The sequence below is a fragment of the Hemibagrus wyckioides genome, linkage group LG01 (assembly GCF_019097595.1).
Source record: "Hemibagrus wyckioides isolate EC202008001 linkage group LG01, SWU_Hwy_1.0, whole genome shotgun sequence".
In the NCBI taxonomy this organism is placed as follows: domain Eukaryota; kingdom Metazoa; phylum Chordata; class Actinopteri; order Siluriformes; family Bagridae; genus Hemibagrus; species Hemibagrus wyckioides.
In genome coordinates, this window is record NC_080710.1 from 16,866,654 (window position 1) to 16,892,279 (window position 25,626).

General features: G+C 38.5%; 1 protein-coding gene across 2 annotated transcripts in view; it reads left to right on the forward strand.

Annotated features, from left to right (window-relative positions):
- Nucleotides 1-2,561: 2,561 nt before the first annotated feature.
- ncalda (neurocalcin delta a) overlaps nucleotides 2,562-25,626 on the forward strand; it is a 36,170-nt gene continuing 13,105 nt past the window's right edge. The window contains exons 1-2 of one of the 2 annotated variants that reach the window (XM_058389392.1): nucleotides 2,562-2,816; nucleotides 12,788-12,855. The gene's annotated coding sequence lies outside the window, so the exon portion shown is untranslated. Of the gene's footprint in view, nucleotides 2,817-12,787; nucleotides 12,856-17,199; nucleotides 17,403-25,626 lie in introns of those variants that run through there. The other variant, XM_058389401.1, reaches the window with a different exon arrangement.

Below are 25,626 nucleotides of genomic sequence, written 5' to 3' on the forward strand. Positions count from 1 at the left end.
TTATTAGATTTTGAGTAAGAGCCAATATTTATTCACTCTTTCTTACTAAAGCAATTTAGATCCATTACATTGTTAGGCCATCTTCTGTGCACAGCCTGCTTCAGGTCACACCACACATTTTAGTTGGACTCACATCGGGGCTCTGGTTAGGTCAATCAAAATCTTTGATCTTCTTTTCTTTAAGACATTCCTTTGTTAATTTGGATATATTCTTTGGGTTACTGTTATGCTGAAATTTCTTTTCATCCTCAGCTCACTAGCAGACACCTGTAGGTTTTTCATTGAAATAAACTGGTATTTGTAGCTACTCATGATTTCATGAATGATTCATGATCTTGAGAAATTCCACAGTTTTGGCTAAAGGAAAACATGATGCTGCCTTCATCATGTTGCACTGTGGGTATGCTGTTCTTCTGGTGATGTGATTTCCTGCACCAGATTTTCTGCATTTTGTAAGCTCTTTCTGGATCATGGCTTCAGCAATTGGATTAAACTGAAAAGACATAAAGGAAATACTACAGAAAAAAGCTGGGATTTATCAGAAATAAATAATGAATGACAACTGTATGATAATTACTTTTGAACATGGAATAAATTTTTGCATTCTGAACAACTATAAATGATATAACATTTGAAAAAAATTAAAAAAAAAAAAAAGCTATGCATGCAACCAAGTTATTGTGACTTTTTATTTTTCTATTTTACCCTAAAATATGTCTGCTTTTCACTTAATTTCTATACTTTCACATTAATTTCACATTAAGGGTGAAAAACTTACTGACTGATTTATACTGGTTTAATTTTTTACATAGCAGAATGTTTGTTTGGGTTTTTTATCAGGAGTATGACATTATATGGATTGTAAGATGCTTGGAACCATCAGGACTCTCTATCAAGCTGGAAGTCTGGCCAAAATCAGTAGCCAGGTTTTAAAGGTCCTTGGCCATGGAGCTGACCAAGAATTTAGTGACCATTCTAACAGAGTCTCTGAAGTGGGGAGAAAAGAAGGATGAATGGAGCCAAATACAGGGATGTCCTGGAAGAAAACCTGCTCAATAATGCACACATCCTCACACTGGGGCAAAGCTGTCTTCCTTTAAGCAAGACATCCGTTTCAGACATCAGTTTTCATTTCCTGTTATTATTATCGCAGGATTAACTAATCTACCACTAGATGGCAGTAAAATCACGGGTTCGGTATAACCATCAATTTCTCACTATAAGAGTAACTTCATCCTTGACCTGGCCATAGAGCTGACCATCTATCTATCCATCCATGCATCTATCTATCTATCTATCTATCTATCTATCTATCTATCTATCTATCTATCTATCTATCTATCTATCTATCTAAAGAATCTAGTCAATTATCAGTAATTGACTGCACTAGAGTAACTTCTGCACTATGTATCTCTCTAAAAACATAAAAACAGACTATTATCAGCTTAATAATAAGATAAAACAAGAGCTTCTTATCTGCAGTGAATAAAAAAGGCTGTGCATTTTCAATCCCAAATACAGTATCTCACAAAAGTGAACTTTTGTGGTGAACTCCATGCCCAAGAGAGTTAAGGCAGTGCTGGAAAATAATGGTGGCCACACAAAATATTGACACTTTGGGCCCAATTTGGACATTTCCACTTAGGGGTGTACTCACTTTTGTTACCAATGGTTTAGACATTAACGTCTGTGTGCTGAGTTATTTTCAGGGGACAGCAAATTTACACTGTTATACAGGCTGTACACTCACTACTTTACATTGTAGCAGAGTGTCATTTCTTCAGTGTTGTCACATGAAAAGATATAATAAAGTATTTACAAAACTGTGAGGGGTGTACTCACTTTTGTGAGATACTGTATACATCAAATAATAATTCTGTCTTGTTTTGCACAATCCCTGACCTTTCCTAATCTTTAATAATCATTATATTTGTGTAGCTTAGTTGGTGATTGAAAGGAAAGTATTTTGTTGTTGTTGTTGTTACTTAGATGAAATGGTTAGGATTCACTTGGATTTTGTATGGATGTAAAAACAATAAACAGGTCTGAGAGTCTGGAATAATGTGCAATAGTGCGCAACTGTATTTGCAACTTTAATATAAAAGCAGGTTTCTGAAACTGGTAATTAAAAATATTGGTAAAACAAATTGTAGCCTATTGCAAAATAGACAAAACAGGCTTTTTATTAGACATGTGGATGAAGCACATCTATCTATCTATCTATCTATCTATCTATCTGAACCATGACGATCTCTACTAGTTACCTTTATTAATTCCTGTTGAAATAACAGTGTACTGGTGTAAATTTCAGTTCAATAAGACATTTTAGAGTTAGTTATGTGAAGAGTTTTGAGAAGTCGGTACCCTTTTCAACCACTTGGCCATGAAGTAGATTTATCTTTACTGCATTTCCGCCAGAATTATTGAAAGACTTCTTGTGGAGCTTGTAGAGGAAACATTGCATTCACCTAAACGTTCAGAACTGCAGCATATGCAATTCGGTGTATGAACTTTAGCATCTATAACAGGACATTCTTCTGCATTATAATGCACATATAAGGACATTTAAAATGTGAGGAGAAAAGGAAGGGAAAAAAAAAAACTTCAGTCAAGCTGCTGCAGGAGGGCGTACATGGCGCGTGAAGTGACGTCATCAGCCTTTCCTGGGGCCATTCAGCAGCGCCGCGTACGGGAACTGCACTTTTCCTCGTAATTTCTTGCGTTTTCGTCTTCCTTTCCCCCCGCTGTTCTTTCTCCTGTTTGTAACCCCCACAGCATTGCACGGTGTCAGATCCATCTGCAGAGCTTTGTCACAGGTGAGATCTTTTTCTCTGAGCTTCGTCAGGAGGACGCAAACTTTGTTGTTCCGCTGTTTTAGCTATGTGCTAACTGGAAACATGACTTGTTTGGGTGCAACTTGTTGCTCTTGCATGGGCGGTTAGCTTCGCAAGCTAAAAGTATTCACGGTAGACAGTTAAAAGAGACAGCTGTGCTCGGCTTTACCTTCGTCGGAGCAATGTAGGCGACTTTTTTCCCTTGGTGATATACAGCAATCAATCAGCTAGCTAGCTAATCTTTAATGGGAAGTTTAATCGAGGTGAGTTAGCGAGAATTAAATCCCACGGAGTTTTACTGGAGCGTTTTGATTTGAACAGCTCGAGGTGTTTGTCAGAGGATCGTCCATTTCAGGCTAGAGACAGCATCAGTTAACGGTGTTTTACTGAAACAGCTTCGTACTGAAGTTAGCTTTCAGTTCATTAAAGCACTGCGCGAGCCATTTAGCCAGCTCTGCTTGCTATCTTCTGCTTTCATTTTAATATTCATGCATATTTGCTGATCAGTTCCTGATGAGGCAATAGTCTCACGCTGGAAGAGTTATTTATTAATGACGAACTTTGCATTGTGCATCAGTGATGTCCCAGAGATTTCTCGATTTCTCTATTAAGAGTCAGGGGTTGGGGGCATTTTTTTTTTCCCCAGGGCCAAAATTCCTGAGCATGATATACAGGTGTGTATTAACTGTATCTTAATTGACCGACGTCTTCTTGATATGACCAAATGAACCCCTTGGATTTTATTTTATTTTTTTAAATCATGCATTTGTTTGAATTTTGGGTTACAGGAAGCCCTCTGTTGGCTTCCTGTTACTGACTGCATCAGATTTAAAAGTGTTGTCAAAGACAAATACAGATTCACACCCACCTGCCTCAAAGACTTCTCACACTCTGCACTGCGCCATGCCTCCTCCAGTCTTATAACACTTTCTCTGCTCATCCCACCTTCTCTCAGGGTCCAGGGAAAGCCTGCATCGAGACTTCTCACTGTTCTGACACGTAGGTGATGGAATGAACTTCCCCTAGATGCCTGAACAGCTGAATCACTAGAAGTCTTTAAACAGTGACTAAAGATCTACACTGTATTGTTAAAAGTTTAATTCAGGTGTTGTTTTTCAGAGGTTGGGCTTGGCCCATTTGTTCCAGTGAAAGGAACTCTTAATGCTTCAACATACAAAGACATTTTGGACAATTTTATTCCCCAACTTCGCGTGAATATTCGTTTGGGTATGACCCCTTTCTGTTCCAACATGACTGCACACCAGTGCACAAAGCAAGGTCCATAAAGACATAGATGAGTGAGTTTGGTGTGGAGGAACTTTACAGAGTCCTGACCTCAACCCGATAGAACACCTTTGGAATGAATTACAGCAGAGACTGCGAGTTTTATATAAAGTACCCACTATTTGAGTAAATGTAAGGACACCTTATTGGAAAATGATTTATAAAAGAAATTATTCATAAAGTCAGTTGAGTGCATCTAGTGAGTCCTGTTAAGTATCATAATGCAGTAGTTTGGTGTGTTTGTGCATTTTGAACATTTTTTTCAAGACGGTTGTAAACAGTTTATAAACATTCACTGTTCAAATGAGGAATTGCATCTTCTTTTCAAAGGAACAGAAAGCGATGTGAAACAATCAGAATACAGGAAGTGGTTAAATCTATAGGTCTCCAGGTGGTTGTCGGCACTGCACCTAGGGCGACAGTAAGACAGATGGTTAAAGCTACAGTGCATATGATAGTAACAGAGTGAAGCTGTGAAATTTTGTGTAATATGTTCTAGAGCAGCTTTGCTGGCAGTGCTGCAGTAGTAATTCACAGTCTGCACTCTGTTAAGGATATCAGGTCAATACTGGTAGAAAATTTGTATCATATGCCAGCTCAGATACATCAAACCTCATCATGACCTAGCTTTGAGCACAAAAGAAGCCAGACAATGTCGTGATTGGCAGGAGGTGCAGCTAGTCAGAGGGGATAGGGTATAAATACAGCAATAGGGAGTGAGAGTGTGAAAGAGTTTCATATTACAGTAGAAGACATTAACTTTTAACTTTGTTCTTGCTGAACAAATGGAGTCATTTGTTTGTTCTCTGTCTAGTGAAAGATAGTCGATTTATTCTCATTGTCCAGATTCTATTGTTACGCAGTAGAGAAGTAGTTCAGTTCACTCAGAATAACCAGCTATTGAAAAGGGCAGGTGTCTGTGAGTTTCTCTGTATTTTCGTGTAAGTATTATGTATTATTTATTTATTTATCGTTGTTGTTGTTGTTGTTGATAATAATAATAATATTATTATTATTATTATTATTATTATTATTATTATTATTATTCTTTGGTTGTCTAAGCTGGGTCTTTTCCCCCAATCTGTGGGTTGAAGCTGGTGTGCTTATACTATTGTGCCAAAATTAGATTAGATTAAAAAATACATCGAGAGCACATAACGGATTAAAAACAAACTAAGGAAATGACTAGGAATAGAAATTTTGTTCACTATTAGCTAGCTAGGTAGCTAGAATTAACTACCTATAACAAAAGGAGAAGCTTGATTGCCTTAAAATGCTTTTTTTTTGGGCCTCATTATTCAGGTGAGTTGATCAGCCGAATGACTGCTAACACATACACTATATTGCCAAAAGTTTTGGAACACCCCTTCAAATCATTGAATTCAGGGGTTGGGCTTGGCCCCTTAGTTCCAGTGAAAGGAACTCTTAATGTTTCAACATACCAAGACATTTTGGAAAATTTCATGCTCCCAACAATTTTTGGATGGCCCCTTCCTGTTCCAACATGACTGCACACCAGTGTACAAAGCAAGACCCATAAAGACATGGATGAGTGAGTTTGGTGTTGAGGAACTTGACTGGTCTTGACTGGTCCTGAACTCAACCTGTATAAATGTATATAAGTAACTAATGGGATGCATCAATAACACTTTTCTCAGACCAAGTACAAGTGTGAATAATGTTTTACATTATTTTTGGCAAAATCTACTTAGTTTGAATCAATTCATGGGCATCATGCAGCATTTTTTGTTGCTCTGTTTGTGTTGGTGGCTGCTGTCTCCTGCTAGCTGTGTGGTCTGTGTGGCTGTGTGGTCCTCCTCATGCTGAGTTTTAGGTTTTTAGATATTCTGGTGTTTAGACAGTATCTTTAATATAGTTTGAGGTTACAGGACATGAGCGTGCAGAGCAGCAGCAGTGAGTGTGCTCATTACAGTTCAGCTCAAGGTGCTGTGAATTGCACCTTGACTCCCATGCAAAGTATAATCTCTGGCAAGTGAGTGGAAAAGAAGTGCGCATCTCACTACTCGCCGAACTGGAATGCTGTCACATTCAACATTTTTAATGACCACGCTCCCTGATACTGCTCTGCATGCTCAGCCACTCTCACACTTTCTATTAAAGATACTGTTTAAACAGTATAAAGATGTTCTTACCGGCTGTGCATGTTGTAGGAAGATACTGTAACACCTTCTCCTGAAATTCTCACAGATCTTAAGTTTGCAGTTAGTTATCATTTGTCACACTATTGAGTGGTATCAGATGATGTTCAGTAGAGGTTTTTTTTTTAGTGAGTGATTGACCATAGTGTCAGAAAAATATCAGTATCAGTGCATCAGTAGTAATAATATTTGTTGTTATAGTGCTACAGTAGTGTTAAATGCAGCTTGCTCTTACATCTGTTGTGTTTAAGCCATGCTTAAGATTTACATTAGTGAGCATTATACAAATGACCTTGCAGGCATGTATGTGAGAGAGAGACTCGGTTGAACTCGGAAAGCTTTTTCTTTGGTATGCGTGCCACGTAGAAAAATGTACGTGGTATTTGCATGCCATAGATATGACCATAATTACGAGCAAGTCGTGTCTTTATGATCTCATTCGGTTCACAGTAGTTACCCTTAATTCATTAGGTAAATATAGCATTAAAACCATTCTGCAGTAAATTATTATGTGGTGGAGTGTTAAATAGACAGCTGTGACCAACATTACGTGCAGATCTGGGTTTGATCACAGCACATATTTAATGCCAATGATCAGAAGACAAAGCCAAGTTAACATGCTCTGCTTCTTAAACTCACAAATGTAATGGCTGGTTAAATACACCCACGAGATATTACCAACATCTCTGCTGTTATCTAAAACAAAATAGAGATTATTCCAACAGCAACTCTAATCATGTCTCTGGGTTTTATTCAAGTATATGAGTGTCGCTAACAATTTCTCCAAGCGAAGTAATTAAATTAAACTTACTATGTTCTGGGAAATTTTTCTAGGAATTATTGTTGATGGAGATGGTTTAAAACAAAAAAGCTCACCCCATAAATTCCTGATTATTTTAGAGTCACATTAGTAACAATGGTGCAAACAGAAATGTGCACACAACTGTGTATTTTGATGTTATCTTGATGCACATCTGCAGTGAGAGTTTAACTGAAATTACTGTTCATTCTTTCACTGTCTCTCGCTGTTGAAGAAGAGGCAACATAATGTGAGGCTCTAGAGGCATAAACAAATTGGAGATGTTCATTTCTCTGTGGTCAAGCAAAAACTGGTCACCTAAAGATGCTGTCCTTTAGCTCCTGAAGTTGTTTTGATGTAATTGGTAAAGAATGATTTTTCTGCTTTAAATATAATCTTAGTTTGTTGACATAGAAACGCTTAACTTTCTCTCTGTTTGCAAAACTTAGAAACTGTGGAAATGATTTATTCAGACGAGAGCCAACTTAACACTTGTATGTTTTCTGGCATGCTGTTGTTTTATGTAGGCGATAATTGGCACTTTTTCTCGTGAGAAAGAGAACTAAAACCGGTTTAAAGAAATCTGAGCACTGGGAAGGTTTGGCCATTGACATGGCAAAGTGTTGTGCTCCCTTTGTGAACCTTTGTTGTTGTTCTTTATATTGTTTGAATATTCAAAATATAACTATTAAATAAATAAAATAAAATAGAACATCACTTTTTTGCTGACTCGCGCTGGTTTAGTTTTTGTGATTGTCATAGGGATTTGAACATGTGATATCTTCAAATATCACCCAGCTACAAACTAATACACTGATCAGGCATAACATTACGACCATGGAATAACGCTGATTATCTCGTCATCATGGCACCTGTTAGTGGGTGGGATATATTAGGCAGCAAGTGAACATTTTGTCCTCAAAGTTGATGTGTTAGAAGCAGGAAAAATGGACAAGCGTAAGGATTTGAGTGAGTTTAACAAAGGGCCAAATTGTGATGGCTAGACGACTGGATCAGAGCATCTCCAATACTGCAGCTCTTGTGGTGGTGTTTCCGGTCTGCAGTGGTCAGTAACTATCAAAAGTGGTCCAAGGAAGGAAGAGGTGAACCGGGGACAGGCTCATGGGTGGCCAAGGCTCATTGATGCACGTGGGGAGCAAAGGCTGGCCCGTGTGGTCCGATTCAACAGATGAGCTACTGTTGCTCAAATTGCTGAAGATGTTAATGCTGGTTCTGATAGAAAGGTTTCAGAATATGGGTCAGGGCTGTTTTGGCAGCAAAAGGGAAACAAAAACACAATATTAGGCAGGTGATCATAATGTTATACCTGGTCTGTGTTTTTTTAGAGCACAATTTTATGTTAAATATGGCTTAGGGCTTTGCTTGAATAAGCTATTTCTCCAAGTATGCCTGTTTTATGAAGGTTCTTGTGCTTTTCCGTCAACAGATGTAGATTTCATCACCGAGGGTTTCCCTCTCCCAACAGTAATTAATCTAACCTAGCTCTTTTGCTCTTCAGTGTTGATGTTTATTTCCTAGTTGGATTCAAGCCCTAAGGCTCCGCTCATACTCTGGTACTCCTACTGTCCTATCAACCCCAGAATAGACATGCTGTGCAATTCTGCAGCATGTAATGGATCAATGAAATAAATTGTGGCTATCAATGTTGAAGAATTGTAGCTTTAATCTGTGACCTAATATAGCTATACACAGTTGGTGTCCAAAAATAGGGTTCTTAAGTACATTTGCACAGCTGTCAGTTGTTAAGTACACCTGGTGACCCATTCATTTCCTATGGGGCTTGTGAATCTTTCAGTCTTTGAGTAATTAACTCACGGCTGTGTCATCGGGAAAACAGGCTATTGGCAGGCATTTGCTCTGCTGCTTGTCTCATCAAGTTAAAGCAAGTGCAAGTCTGACAACCTCCATATCTGGAGGTTCCATAAACACTACATGTTTTGCTGTTAACATCTGATCATTACCACATTTATGAATTTCATCATCCCATTTGCATCACTGCCATTTTTATGGACATCTCCTTCTGTACCCACATGTATCTTCTGCTGGACCATTTCTGCTTGTGTGAGGTCTGTCATAGCTTGTAACTGCAAAACATTGCAATTTTGTTATTTGTGAAATGAGAATGCCTGTGAATCATCAGACCACACATAGAACAATCGTCAGAAACCCCTCTGCAATTAGTTAGTGTGTGTTTGCACGAGATTTTTTTTTTAATGAAGAAAACACTGTTACTCTAAGTTCCATTTGAAATAAGTAAGAAAATGTTAGCTGTTTTTTTTTTTTTATTTGTTTTTGTTTTCTTTCAGCATCTATTATTGATACCATTAAGCTCTAGTCGATTTGAAATCTGGAGTTCACACACTCAAGATGGTGCAAAAACTAAACCAGAAGTTAACAAGTAGTATTTAATATGTCTGTCTGTATATTTGTCTAGAGTTGTAACAGATATCACCCACTCAGATCTGTTGGCCGAATGTAACCACAGATTCAAGATGCGTCACTCAGCCATTCATTGTTTCAGATTCGTGAGCAGCCAGTCTTCATGGCGAGGTGTGAAATGTTGCACACAGTTTGCCTCGACGGAGAAACCACGGCTAGAGCAAACACATTAAAGCCTCCATATGAAATGAGATGGGAAGTTTTTCTGTCTGAGTGGGCTGAGAATCGTGACTGCTGGCTCTCTCGTGAGAAAGAGAATGGAAGCACAAAGTAGGCGTGCTGTAGCTCCCCCACACATGCAGACACACACCTGCTCGCAGCTTCTGTACTGCATGCTGTATTCTGTGCATTTAAGCAGAAACCCACATTAGCACAACAGGTTTCCAAGGAGACGAGTGTGCTGCAGTTTTCCCATCCTTTACCTGTTCACTGTGCTGACTATGAAGATTCTTGGTAGTCTTGGTTGATTTTAAAATTGAACTAAAATTCACAAATGTATTAGAAATTTTGGGCAGTTTAAGTCTTTTGTTCCCAATTATCCATCTAAAGCTCTTTAAATGAATATTTTGACCCTGTGATTACCTGGTATTAACATTCTGTCTTAAATGAAAAGCCTAAGCACACAGCGGTTAACATGTGGCAATATGAGCGGGTCTCCAGTGACCAGTGATTGTGTTTCATTTCCAGGTGATGCACACCTTTATTATGTCAGTCCTTTGCTGCATATTCTATCTAGTGTATCTGTATCAGTCATATGTAATGAAAGAGATTTCATCTCGTTGTTACACCCCCCCCCCATCCCTTAGCCTAGCAGTGGAGAACTCGACAGTTCAGTGCAATTTCAAGACAGTCTTACAGTGATTAGAGAGACAATGTGAGGAAATCTTACTGTACACTTGGGAAGCAGCAGTAGGTACCAAGGCTAAATATGGCTTTGAACATGGTAGCCATCATATGGACACACTCAAGACTATAGTCTCATTAAATACTGCACAATGTGGCAGCAATCAGTGATAGTTGAGGAAAAGTATACCACAAATGGTAAGGCCAGTTGTGGGCCATGGGAAGCTGTCCCAATTGTCTTGCATTGATTTTGCCCTGGCAAATACACTGTATTGCTAAAAGTGAATGTGGATGCCTGACATAGACCTCCATATATAGGCCTTCCTCAAATTATTGCCACATGATTGAAAAGAATGTTTTTGTATACTGCAGCATTAAGATTTCCCTTTCCTGGAACTAAGGGGTTGAGCTCAAACCCATTCTAATATGACTATGCTGCTGGGCACACAGAAAAGCTCATAATGACATGTTTTGCTGTGTCCTTTCTAGACTCTTCTGAGACTAGAAGCAAAAGCGGTGACTCAAAAGATTATTATCAGCCTGGAAGGCACCTTTGTACATGGAATGCTCATGTTCCTCTAATAAGCTGCAATAAGGATGACTGGTTACTGAAGCTAAAAGGAGGGCTCGGTCAAAAAGTACTATAGTCCAGGTCACTGAATCATTTAGAGAGTAATTCAGACTGTTGTTGTGGCCGTCCTTGTTTATTATTGCTGGGCCTGGCTGGTTGTAACTAGCATGACGTAAAAGCACTGGAATACAATTTTTTTATTTTTAATGCAAATGGTTCCATTTTTTTAGTACTTTTGCAAGATTCATTGAATGTCTTGTCTTGCCACATTCTATTTTAAAATGGAGCTTTGCACACTTTGTTGATTTACTGTTTCCGTTTACAAACCCATTTTGTTGCATCATTTTTAGTATAAGATCTTTTTTCACTTAGACATATTTTTTGTGCAGAATTCATGGTGTAATAATTATACAGCCTACAGTTTTCGTACTCCACTGGACAAGCCAACTCATGGACCCATGGGTGGATTTTATCAAGCCGTTTTAGCTTGTCTGTATCAAAAGAACTGCTACTAGAAATGTTTCTTTGTTACATTACATTATCTACACCATTATGTTAGCATTAGTATAATGATAAATTGATTTCTTTCTTAAAATTCACAAAATAATGGGTTATGTTATTATCAGTCCCTTGTGTTGCAGAAGTGCAATGCATAAATTCAGGCAGATTCAGACCAGCAGCTTTGTAATATTCACATTAACCATCAGAGCCGATTTGGGCTCAGGCGTAATTGTTGGACCAGACGGATGGTTTAAGTATTTCTGATGTTTTAGGATTTTTTAGAAGTTTACTCAGAATGGTGCAATAAAGGGAAAAAAACAGTGAGCAACAGTTCTGCAGATGGAAACACTCTGTCGATGAGAGAGGTCTACAGAGAGTGTCCAGGTTGGTTTGAGCTGACAGAGTAACTTTAAAAGGCTACAGTAACTTGGACAATCAATCTCTACAATTGTGGTGAGCAGCAAAGCATCTCAGGATATACAATACATGCAACAGCAGGAGACCACGTCATGTTCCACTTCTGTCAGTGAAGAACAGAAAGCTGAGGCTGCAGTGGGCACAGACTTACTAAAACCCGACAGTAAAAGACTGTAAAAATGTAGCTTGCTCTGATGAATCTCGATTTTTGCTAAGGGACACGGATGGCGGGATCAGAATGTGGCATGAACTGCATCAATCCATGCACCCGACCATTGGGAAATGCTTTCTTGGCACAATTTGGACCTGTTAATTTCAATCAATTATCGCTTGAATGCCACAGCCTATTTGCTAAACATGTGCATCCATTCATGGCCACAATTTCCCATCTTCTCATGGCTACATCCAACATGATAATGCACCATGTCACAAAGTAAAAGTCGTCTCAGACTTCTGAGTCCAGTGCTGTTCAGTGGTCTTCCCAATCACTGGATCTGAGTCCAGTAGAACACCTTTGTGATGTGGTAGAACAAAGGATATGCCACATGATAGTGCACCAGAAAAACCATGACTGGTGTGATGCAATCATGTCAACATGGACTAGAATCTCAAAGGAATGTTTCCAACATGCCACGAAGGATTGATGCTTCTTGTAGTGTTCCTAATAAAGTCCTCATCGAGTGTGTTTGTTTAATATGGGCTGAAATATAAATATAATTGTACGAAGATTTCATGGGGCCAAATTTCTATTGGCACTCCAGTGTAATTAGGTCCACATAATCCAGAAGTCAAGTGTTACGTTTTCTGTGCTGCCTGGTCCTTTGTGCTTCCAGTCCTGTAGGACTGCATTAATGACAAAGCCTTAAAATAACTCTGTGTTGGAGGCCAAGACTAACAGGCTTCTGGTTTTCCTCTGCAGATTAGCTGGCTCTGGGCTTTTCTCTCACAGCAGTGGGGAACATCGCAGACGTCCAGCCAACTCTCTAAGTGAGTATTAAATGTGGGATTGCGTCCATTTGCTTTTGTGTGTGGTGTATTGATTATGCTTTTACACTTTTTTTTTATACTAACTATATTGCGTTTCCATTATTACATCAAATACATTTTTCTTAACTCTTTGCTGGGATATGTAAGATTCAGCGCTGGTACATTGAAGAGAAGAGTGACATGTGCCATTCATTTTGAGTTGTTGTGTTGTGTGTTGTGTGACCAGACCTATGACTCCAGAGCAAAGTAACAGTAGTATCTGCTCTTGTTCCCATGACTCACTGGCAAGGGGAGATCTCTGGCCAGAGATTCCCATGCTCTGACATACACTTCGACCCAGACCATGCACGCTTGTGTGTGTGTGTGTGTGTGTGTGTGTGTGCACGCACTCCCTTATGGCTGCAGTGGTTACAAATGTTAATGTTTGAATGCCGATAATAAAAATGTCAACAAATATGAGTAATTTGATAAAGGTTTATGGCCTGAGCAGCATAACTAAGAATACAATAGGCTTATTGCGAAGCTTTCTGTAAATATATTTCTCAAAATGTGCACGGCTGATGGCAAAAAGCATTTGCACATTACTGTTAATCACACGAACTAATTAAATCTACAACAGCAGTGCTATTGTATCTGTTGATATATATGTTTTTTAAATATAAATAATATATAAATACCTGGTCTGTACATACATTATTCTGCTGACCACGTGGAGCACTGTAGCTAGGCAACGGCAAAGATTCCTCTACGCTGAGCTGCTCCTGTAGTCTGCCCATAAATGTTATTGAAATAAATACAAATGTGGCAAAACCAATGCATTTGACTTGCAGCCCATCCTATTGTGCGATGATGTGATTTGTGATGAATGAGTGTGACATTAGTAGGTCAAATTCCAAATCTGCCATTCGCCTTGTAAGCCACATTTTCCATTTGCATCCGTTTGAATGCGAATACGCAATGCATACAAATGGCATGGCAATTTATTAAGTAGTCAGTAAAATTATAGTGTTCAGTAGACCTTGCGAAACTCTGCCACTACCCTGCTCAGCAGAGTGTGCAGGGTCTGGGCCATTACTGGTGTGATGATATTGGTGCATTTTTAGCTATGCGTGAATGCTGTACTGCTTCTAAACTCCAGCCTTCCATTTAGGGATAGAGAATTCAGTGCTCAACACCACATACAGGTCTGGATTACAATATCCCAAAATAATGATGTAATGGAGGCTTTGAGGTCTAGTCCTTATTTGTTCTGTTGATTTCTTTGTTGGGATCCCAGCCAGGGGCATAACCTTCACTACAAAGCAGCATCCCCTTTTGTTTTAAACTCTTTATTCATTGCATTTTGGTGATTTATCATAGCATCTTGATTAGAATGAGACTCCAAATGACACATCCAGTGCTGAAATGGTCCTTCAGCAGTAGCAGTGTTTTATAAACATTAATTTGCTTCATTGCATTAGACTCATTAGCTTGAACATCTTTAAGAGTGTCTTAAGAGGCCACCTTTAATTAACCATTCTGACATGGCACAATGCAGATCTTGTACTCAGTGAAGGTCCTGTCTTCTGTTTTTTGTTTTTTTTTTAGTTATTTTTCAGATTTGAGATCAGTGTTAATCAGTTGCTTTTTTTTTTGTCAATTGGGTATAGACTAAGACTGTTTCCTGCAAAATTGAGACCTATTACCTTCATTAAACTATTAAACTTCACTGTGTTTGTTTGTTTAAACAACTTCAAAATTAACTTTAAAATCCACCTCTGGTCAAAGTGTCATTTTAAAACGAGCTTTTACATTGCATAAAGAATATAAAATCTCTTACAGTTTGGACATGTGCCTGAGAGGTACAATAAAATGTACACTGGTTGCAGAGATTATTACATAGACAACCACTGTCAGATAAAACTGCAAGCTACCAAGTAGCTGTTTGGATATTAGCACATGGAGCATGCAAGCAATAACTTCTCTTATTTCAGCTATCATGATTATTATTTGCTTTGTTCATTATAGATTCTAATAGATTAGGTTTTTATTGTATTTTCAGTATAGTAAAAAGCTCTTTTTTCTGCCTTTGCTACAAGGATATGGAGGCATTGTGTTTGCATGCTATAAGCAGAGGAAATTATTAGACTTTGGAATTGATCCAAACAGGGTCACAGTCACAGCAAGGTCAGATGTTTGAAATAGTTCTTAAACAGTCTATTTCTGTTTAAAATTTATTTTAAGTATATTTCTGGCATTAGAAATTAGAAACAAGAAGGACTAGACTTTGTGGTGGTGGAGGATTTGGCAATAAAATAATACGATAAATTTCAAATTTTACTTGGATAATCCCCTTTATATATAGATCCTGAAGGTTTTTTTGAAACTTGTGTGTACTTCCACAAGCTCTTGCTTTATTTCCATTATTAAACTGTGTTCTCTAAGTGCATCCAATTTGTGATGTGAGAGTTAAAGACCCTTCATCAATGCCAGAACCATGCCCTGGAGAATTTGTTTTCATGACCTTACCCTTCCTCCATAGGCACCCCTTTTTTCTCCGTTTTAAATCCTTAGTCCCTTCTACTCACCAGGCCTCCAGATGCTAATCAGGCCCCTTGTATAGAAATGCGGTTTTCCATGCTCTGTGGACCAGGAGCAAGGTCGGCTCTGTAAGGGTGACCCCCAGACAATGAAGTGTCTCTGTTCCATTGTGATGGAATCCAAAGGCTTATTGTGTTACAGCTCCGTTAGCCCGAGCTCCTTACATTTGGGCTAAGAACATAGAGTTTTCAACACAACAAGAGAAATATAAAGGAGACCACATATGTAAATTTAGAATGATGACCTTTCAAATTCAACAATTGAAACTCACTTTCTGAAAATTTAGATATAATGACATGCTATTATTTATGGTCTAACTTTGTACGTCATTTTTATTTGTACAGTTTTAATTATAGTTTATCGCCACAATAAGTATAGAAAGCAGAGCAACATTTTTTACATTATTTTTGCATCTCGGTCTGTCTGTCTAGCTGTCAATCTCTCTCGTCACACACTCCTTAATTAGGCTACACAAGACACTTATGTTGTGATTGTAAATACAGTGTCACAAGGTTCACGATTTTCTTCATAGAAAAAGCAGAGTAAGAAATATGTTACTCTTAAAATTCTTTCAGCCACAGTTTGGAGGCCTGAAACTTTTCTTGGTCTTTTCCTACTTTTATATATCTTTCTAGCTGTCTATCTAATCAAACATTTCAAAATTAGGCTACATAAGAGGAAAAACACCATGGTCTTGTACAGGAATCTTTACCCTACTTCAGTGTTCCATGTTTCTCTTGCTCCTTTCACAGCACATGGAGATAAAGAAGACACAGTTTGAAGATGATTTATTTTATTGACTTGGACATAATTAATAAAAAAATGTGAATGATTATGATATGAACTCAGCTGTGTAGAGCACAGGACACTTGGCACAAAATACTATGACATTTAAAAAAGAAATTCTATTAACATCAGCAGACAGGTAAGCTAGCTGGATTCTAGTAACACTGAATGAGCGCTGACCTTAGCGGTGCGTGTAATTACCAATAACGCAGCTTTCTCTGCTGTGATAGCTAATCGATGTGGTGATGTTTCTTGTGTCCATGTGGGGGAGAGGATCAAGGACAAAGGAGACTATACATTTCTTGCTCTATGAAAATCTGTGTGTCTAGTCACTTGGCAGATTTACACTGAATGTAATAATCAAATGCTAAAAGCAATTAAAATGGGGGAAGTGAATTTGTGAACCCGTCAGGGGTCAGTGGGGCTGCCAGCAGTTGTGTGGGCCCCCTCGGAGGCACTCGGAGGTACTGGCTACAACAAAAGAAATTTTTGTAGTTAAAAAGCTTCTCTTGAATCACTGTGGAGTGATTTTAAATGAGGCTGTCGAGGCAAAGCTTCACCAAAATTGTCCAGGACACTTTTTGTGTAGAGGAATGGACAAAAATGATTTGTAACTGTTATTTGTAACCTTTTCTCATAATTGAGTAAGTAGTGAACATGCAGTTGTGCAGAGACAATTTATAGAGATACCACTCCAATATTTATCTTTCTCTTTCTCTTTTTTGCTGCCTTTGTCTCTTTCTCTCTCTCTCTCTCTCTCTCTCTCTCTCTCTCTCTCTCTCTCTCTCTCACTCACTCACTCACTCACTCTGTATGCATGTGTGTTTTTTGGTGAATCTTTTTTTCAGTCTCTGAAGGAGATTGACCTATTGAAATAGCTGCACAGCCATGTCTCTGTTTCCAGGGCAACGAAGGCTCACTTCTGCTTTTGATGAGACCATGTGACTGGAGTTTGCGTCACAAGGGGAGGAACTCGGTCCGAGTTTGCTTTTTCATCCGGCTACTTGCGGCTTTGTAGAGTCTTGGAGTTGTTGAGTTTGACGAGGCTGATCTATGAACTGTTTGCTGCCTACTCAGTCCTGCTGGGTTTGTATAGCTGCCTGTTGCTGTCTGCATTTGAGACTCAGGGGAAATTACGAGGTTATGGACTTCTAAGGACTTGTTTTGACTAAAAAGAAGAGGTATGTCTCTTCTGTGCTAATAACCAAGTATCAGTCGTGCATCTCTTTTGCATGTTTTAGAAATATTGCTAGCAGAACACATAGATCACCACTTTGTGTATTTCTCAGTCACACACACAAACTCGGTTTTTCCTGATCACCTCCCATCTCCATCCACCCTGCTTTTCTCTCTCTTCCTGTATTTACTGCAAACACAATTACACTTATTCCATTTTCCTCTTATTTTCGCCTTCCAGTCTCATTCTTTCACATACCCAGCCCCCTACATTTTTTCCTCACTTTCTCACTCTGTGTATCTTTCTCGTGCTCTCTCCCTCTTCCGGATATGAGGTCAGTATATATTCCCAAGAGGCTTGACTGGTATTTATGCTTATGTTGATGCTGAGATTGGGGGGAACTTGAGTGTGGGGGAAAGGGAAGGAAGGGGATAAAAAAAAAAAAGATGAAGGGATGGATTACGATTGAGGGTACATGGATAATGGGGTTGCTCTGATATCTTTTTCATGCTTATGCCACACTAAAGGACGAATGTAAATTCTAAGAAAGAGAGAGTGAGAGAGATGGGCAGAAAATGAAGCTAGCTTGTACTGCTCTTCTCTTTTCCCTTATCGCTTCTAATTTCCTCAATATTTCCCCTCCTACTCTTTCACTGCTTTCAACTCTCCCACTCCTCATCTGCTTAAGCGGTGTTTTTATGTGCAGTTCTTCAGCATTTAGCAGAGCAGCTGCGCCTCTTCTGCTTGCCAGAATAGCTTTGGATTTATTTTGCTTTTTAGATGTAGCTGCGATATTTTTTTTTTTCTTCAGCAATTTGTCTGTGCGGCTCAGTTTCTAGTCTACCAAAGCACGCCTACACAGAATATATTACTCAATATCTTATGAAATCATATTGCAAAAGGAATTTATTATGATTGTACTCAGATGGTGGAAATAAGGAAGTCTGTCTGCTATGGCTGTAATGTTCATTCACTCATACACAAACACACACACACACACACGTGCACAGACTTTCTTTCCTTGTTTTTCTGAAGGCCTGTTGACAGGCGCAGACACACATTGGAAGCTTGTTGGAAATGAGGATAAGATGCAATACTGGCAGCTACATCAACACAACCCACACGTGTAGGAGGAGATTAGGCTCACAGCAACCACTGCTATTGTGTGTTATCAGCCTCGTCTGTTATTACAGACCCAGATTTTGTGTGTGTGTGTATGCATGCGCGTGTGCATGTGTGTGCGCACTCGCACTCAGGCATCAGTCCTCAGATGTAGAATTATTCAAATAAAAGTGATCGTCAACCTCAAATTTTGAACAATAATAAAATGACTATACACCTATCAAAACATGGTAGTAAGTAAGGGTTCTGTCTTTTACATCATGATTTTGATCCAAATATTTGTACCTCCTGCTGTGTACTTCTATGTCCTGAATTTTAAAGTTTGTACAATGAAGTTTGTAACAAGGCCAAGAGCCTGTTAAAATATGCTAACAGTGATACATGTACAAGATGCATATATAAGATGCACTGAGAGGATTCCTAATATAAAATAATAAGATTTTTTAGAGACACATTGGTGTGATGTGTGTATCATAATGGTTTGAAATATTTTTTGTTTGTTGTGGTGGCTAGGTTCCAACCCGATGACCTTCTATGAACCCCTTATGAAACTGCAATTTAGTTTATATAATAACATTTATGACCTGGTTCAGGAGGCAGCCATGACCAGCATCCAGTCTCCTGATCATAATCCCAGGATTAATATTGAGAGCAAGGCATTGACTCTCTGTAGATTTGCACAGCTTTGTAGATTGTATTTCTTCTCTTCTATCTTAGTGTAATTGACTAAATATAGTATATTAATCCTCACTAAGGAATTGAAACTCTCATCACATGTCACACTCTGAATTGTGGCTTGTAAATAAAGGTAACGAGTGACACGTAGTTCTCTGCTGTAATTTACAGAGCGCTTATTACAGAGCTAGTAGAAACTAGCTCTTAAGGCATGACTGTGTAGGAATGTCAGGACATCAGATGTTCGGTCAGATAATTGTGATGTGAGGATAAGCATTAGGGGAAAGTTCAGTGTACACATATTAAAGGCCAGCATGTTGTTGCTGTTTGTGATGTGCTTCTTTACAAGAAAAGGTTGCTATATGTGAACGTTTCTGAATACCAAACCTAATAGTCTTTTATCATATCCCAGATGTCCAAACCATTTGTGCTAGGCTTGTTTGTGAAACAGTGAGGCAGTGCTGAGCGGACATGGAGCTGTCAGGGACAGCTGTGTGGGCGTCCCCATTGTAACATTCTCAATGGCCCACTTGGAGAAGGTCAGAGGTCACCAAGACTTGTCTCTTTATGGGTTTTGGCTTTGAGAAAAGGGGGCTTAAGATGTTGCTTCACTATGCCTGTTAGACGATGGCATGGAGTTTGCCAACTGTATGAAACTGGCTGAAAAATATGTTCAGCTTACTTTATTATTGCAACAGAGAAACAGGAGGTTTTGGACTACAGATTAGTGAATTCAACCCCTTTATATAAAATAACTATAAATGCATTCTTATACATTTAGCTTGAATAACCCTATGCCTCCAGGATCTCTAGTGTCTAGTGATATCTCCTTGTTCTGGACTTTGCATAAAGGACTAGTATGACATGTGTCAAGTATTCAAAAGGCTAGTTTTGTTCTCTAAGTCTCCTCAGCCATATAACTGAATGTCCATCATCAAGCCAGACACAGCTGCTTGTCTTTCTTTAGTGGCAGACTGAAATGGAGGGTGGACATGAAATGTATAGTTTACTTCACCGAATATGTATTTTCTGTTTCTTTTTCAAATAATTTGGCCACTGTTGTTGCCTCTGCACTCACTGGTGTGCTGATGACTATCTGTAGTTTGGTGTGTCCATGTAAGGAACGTTTTATGTTTTACTCCAGCACTCGTAACAGCTCGGTTGCTGTTAATGAGAAGTAGCTGAAATACTGAAGTGCTGCCGGATGGGTGGAATCTGCCCATTTTATACACACTTGTCTTTCAGTTTACACAAAAACCTGTGGCACAGCTACAAGGCAGCAAGTTTATCTGCGGTTTCATTAAGTTTATATTTAAAAACAAGGATTAATTATTCATTTGTACATGCTGCTAATGTTAATGGGTTTCATCATCCATGAAGAATTTAATCATGAGGATCAACATATACCTAGGCCTGTTCTGGACAACTATATAAAAATAAAAGTATGTTTTCCTTCACACTGTAAATTATTAGACATTATGGAGGCTCATGATGTAATGAGGTATTGATATTGCTAGCTAACCTCTTGTTTCACAAAAAGGGATACAAAGGCTACCTGTGAACAGAACAAATACAGTAAAATATACACTGTCCAGGCATAACATTATGGCCACCTGCGTAATATTATGCTGGTCCCCCTTTTGCTGCCAAAATGCAGCAGACTGTGATGAACTGTGCATTCTGACACCTTTCTATCAGAACCAGCATTAACTTCATCAGTTTGAGCAAAAGTAGCTCATCTGTTGGCTCGGAACACACAGGCCTACCTTCGCTCCCCACGTGCATCAATGAGCCTTGGCCACCCATGCCCCTGTCGCCGGTTCACCATTGTTCCTTCCTTGGACCACTTTTAATAGATACTGACCACTGCAGACCGGGAACACTCCACAAGAGCTGCAGTTTTGGAGATGCTCCCACCCACTAACAGGTGCCATGATGAGGAGATAATCAGTGTTATTTACTTCACCTCTCAGTGCCATTATTGTTATGCCTGATCGGTGTATAATAATAATAATAATAAATATACATTTCAGGCAGTATGTAGAACAATACAGAATATATTAGGGGTGACAGTGTACATGTTTGCCCATAGGTATGATCAGACTACAGTGCACTGCAGTATCTCACATCAACAGCAGAAATCACTTCACAGTGTACATTGTTGCATAACATCCAAATTTCCATTTTAATTATCCTCAGAAGTCTTCTCAAGAGTAAACTAATTCTGTGTACACTGTCCAAAAGTCTATTAAATGAAACTGTCTCCAGTTTCTTATGAGAAAAACAGACCCAGGAAAAACAATAGACACAGACATGGTTGGTGAAATGTGATCAGTACAGTTTGGTACATTTTCAGAAAGTGTCTATTTTATTCAAACATTTATGCGAAACAATGACGCTAAACACTTACACATCCTCTACAGCATGTGGGTATGGTTGCGGAGCAACACAACGGCAATGTTGATTGAAAAGTCACAGATTGGCTTTAAATCTGTGGATGGTGGTGTTCCAATCTGTCTTCCATGTAACAACAGGCACCAGGCTGCTAGTCATATCGTATCGCTGCACCACTTTCATCGACTTTACACGTGATGAAATTTCCCAAAGAATTTTTAGGATATAAAACAGCTTATAGAATGCCCGTAACTTCTCACACTGTTTAACAAACACCCTGATTTACACCCAGTTTAGATATGGTGGAAGAATTTGCCAGTCAAAGCAAAATTCATGTGCACTTCATGCCCAAATCATGTGGTATAATCCTGGCGTTGGTTAGTGCTGGTTGTGACTGAAGATGGATGATAATGGATAAAATGTTTATGTGGATCTGAGGCACTTCTCGTTATGGAAGGACACATCAGTACGTATAATTTTGGCAATGGCTTTAAAAAAAAAAAAAGAGAAAAGAAATCAGTTCTAGTATAATAACTGTCTGCGTGCTTATTAATTAGCAAACAGAATGCAAAGTAAATAAATAAAATATTCTAGGATGTACTGTTGATGTGAAGGATAGGAACTACCAGTCCTGACACCATCAGCTTACACCCATCAGTCTGTTACACTCAGAGGCGTCTATTCTGACGTGATCATGACTATGTCCTACTCCCCCTGAAGGTTCCATCCTTCACACTGACACCTCTGAAGGATCACCTTCTGTAAGAATTGAGAGGAACAGCCTTTTGTAACACACTGAGTGGCATTTTATAAAGCTGAAGGCAATATTTTTACTGTCTCACAATCACTGACGCTTCATATATCTGAAGAACAAGAAGCAGTTGAATAATGAACAGGTGACTTTGCGGTCAACTTTTTTAATTTAATGTAGCTGTTATCTCGCCTCCATGTGCATCATAGCTGTCTTCAATAAAACACATATCCTCAAATTCTCAATGCAATTCAGTCTGAAACTAATTTCCTACGTGAAGAAAGGAATGGATTTTATTAAGTTTATTTCATACCTTTATCATGAAATATTAATATTTAAACGTTTGCCTTTGAATTCTGCTCTCAGCAACCCTCAATCAATCTTCATCTCACTGACTCAATGACAGCAAGAGCACTATAGTGTGACTACCATCATCATCCTCATCCAGGGGAAATGGGGGAAAAAAAACAAAAAAAAAACAGACAGCTTCCCCAATGGCCCCAAGTGGTTGCACTAATCTGTTATAATTAAATCTGTAATAATAATAATAGCGGAAATGTGGTGTGTGTATATATAGCACCTTTCATTTTTCTGTCGGAGCAATAAGAGCCTGCTGTATGGGGAATCGAAATGAAAAGAAGACATTGAATGGTCTGAAAGGCTGGATAGGTAATACTGTCTAGCACAGTGATGTGTCCTCTGGGTCATGTCACCTTCAGAGCATGAGGAAGCTGTTATATTGAAAAGAGAGATTTTCTCTAATCTGTAGTCTAATGGAATGTGTTCAGGTCAGGATGTGCCAGGAAACTGTTAGGCTTTGTTGTCTGTGTTTTTCTGAGCCACTGTGCAACACATGCAGGTTCACGTAAATCAAACCCTTATATAATGCTGCTGAAAAAACAAGGTGTAATTAAAAATAGAGACGTTTCTAGAGAACCTCTTCTCAAGAGATGGGAGATTAGATTAGATTGGAGTGCAAGCCGCAAACATTTCCCCACCTTTCACAGTCTTGGGCAATGTTATGTTACAAACACATACATGCGCGCACACACACACACACACAATAGTAATTATTATAGTTAATATAATCATATGAACACAGAATTAATTAAACCTGGTACATCAGTGTTCATTAAAACACACACAAACACACCCTGACGAGTTCTGTACACACTCAAGTCTAGTCTATTCTGTAGTTTAGTCTTCTTCATGAAAAAATGACGGTAATATAGGAGACAGAAATACATTAAATGAAGAAGCTTTTTTTTATCAGTGAATTTACTATTAGATTATTAGACTTTTAACATTGACTTTAGGAATAGCATGGATATTTATCTACAGAATTCATTCACATGGTCATCAATGCTTGACTGCTCTGCTACTGGTTTATATTCCAATTTAAGTGATATGTATCTAGTCTGAGTCATCAGCTAAAGTAAAGTTAAAAATGTCACCATGAAATCTTCTCCTGGATTCTCTTATACAATATAAGAGCATGCTGAGACTTAGATCTGCTGCTTCATAAAAGTCTGCCATGGATGAAACAAATCTTTTAGTCTGTGATTTTGACTAATGAGCAATGTGAAGCCCTAGACCAAGGTCAGTTTGTTTAGGAAAATTGCTAGATGTTCAATGCTGTAAGGGCATAAGAGGATAAGGTGGAAGAGAAGGAAAAGGACACTGCCCTGTAGCCTTTCCTTCCTCAGTATTTACCACATTTACATGCAGGTTCATGTTCCACTTACAATGAACCCAATAGTAATGTTGATTTACTCTTAACACTTTTATTATGCTCTAATAAAAACTGATCGTTGGTTTCATGTGCCACTGCAAGTAAGTCTTATTATTTTGAAATGCTAAAGGATGTGTCTGTAGCCTTTTGAAACAACTTCCAGGATCTATGGATCATGTAAACATGAATATGGCACTTGGAAAAGCCCCAAGTTTTCCTCCCATCCCAGATGGCTGGCTGGCTAACCAAATGGTAATAAACTAGCTTGCATTTGTCACAATCTGACACAAATGAGATTTCAGGGTCTTAGTCCTTGTGTTGCATTGTCAAATTGTGTATGTAAATCAGTGATTTACTTACAAAGCTCTGGTGAAAACCTAGACTGTAACTAGTAAGTCATGTTTTGTAAACAGGTGTATGCACATTTAATTTAACAGCAGTGCAGAGCTTCTAGAAAGTGTCCTTTATAATTGCCTTGTAAACATTTTTGTATATGAAACTATCTATCTGTCTGTCTGTCTGTCTCTATCTGTGTCTGTCTGTCTGTTTGCGTATCTATCTGTCTGTGTATCTGTCTGCCACACCAGCTAATAAAGTAGAAAGCCAGAGATTTATGGTTCAGAAAGCTATATGAAATTGACATTATGGTTGAGAGCATAACTTGGTTCAGCAACAGAAATGGCATGAAAATTATTTGTGTAACCATTTGCAGGTATTCATGTGCTTGAAGCACTGCAAAATTATAAAGAGCTGGGTCAAACTTCAGTAGACACAAACACTAGCAGGAAATAATAGTGCAATAATAAACTGGCTTAACTGAGACAAGGACCTGAAGTACATGGGTCATGTTTTTCCCTCACAATGTTAGGTTATGTTGGGGGGGGGGCATCTATTTTAATTGTTACACAATTTTCTTTGTTGTTGTTTTCTCATTGTTAAAAGTTTTTGTTTCCATAGCAACATGACATAAGGTCAGTCTCAGCTAATTAAACACTAGAGTCTCCTGGGTTTTTACTGTGTTATGAATTAAACCATGTGGGTTAATGCTTTGTATTTAACACATGGTGGACAAATAGAATTAAACAACACTAAGCTATAATAATAATAATAAGAAGAAGAATTTAATTATGTAGTACATGATTTATTTTGGGACAGATACACTGGAGCTAAAGGGAACCTTTCTTATCTTCCAGAGCTTATCTTGTTCTTTAAAGGTGCAGTAAGCAAGATGTGCCAAAAAAAAATCTCAAGATTACACCCTTAACAGTTAAATAGTTGGAGTTAAGATTTGCCTTAAAAAAAGCCTCCTTGAGTCAGCACCTCCATATTCAACTAGTGTTACATCAACAAAGATTGTCATGGCATCATTGTCTTGTCCACTTGGGCATTCATCTGATTGAAAAGCAAGTTATAATACCATAACCATGCCTTTCGGCCTTACCTGGGTCTCCAAGTGCTAACTGTATGTATTCTAAGAGTCGGTCATTCAAACAATTTATAACTTATTGGTTCATCCAGCTTTATCTCCTTCACCGATGACAAATTACAGCGGAA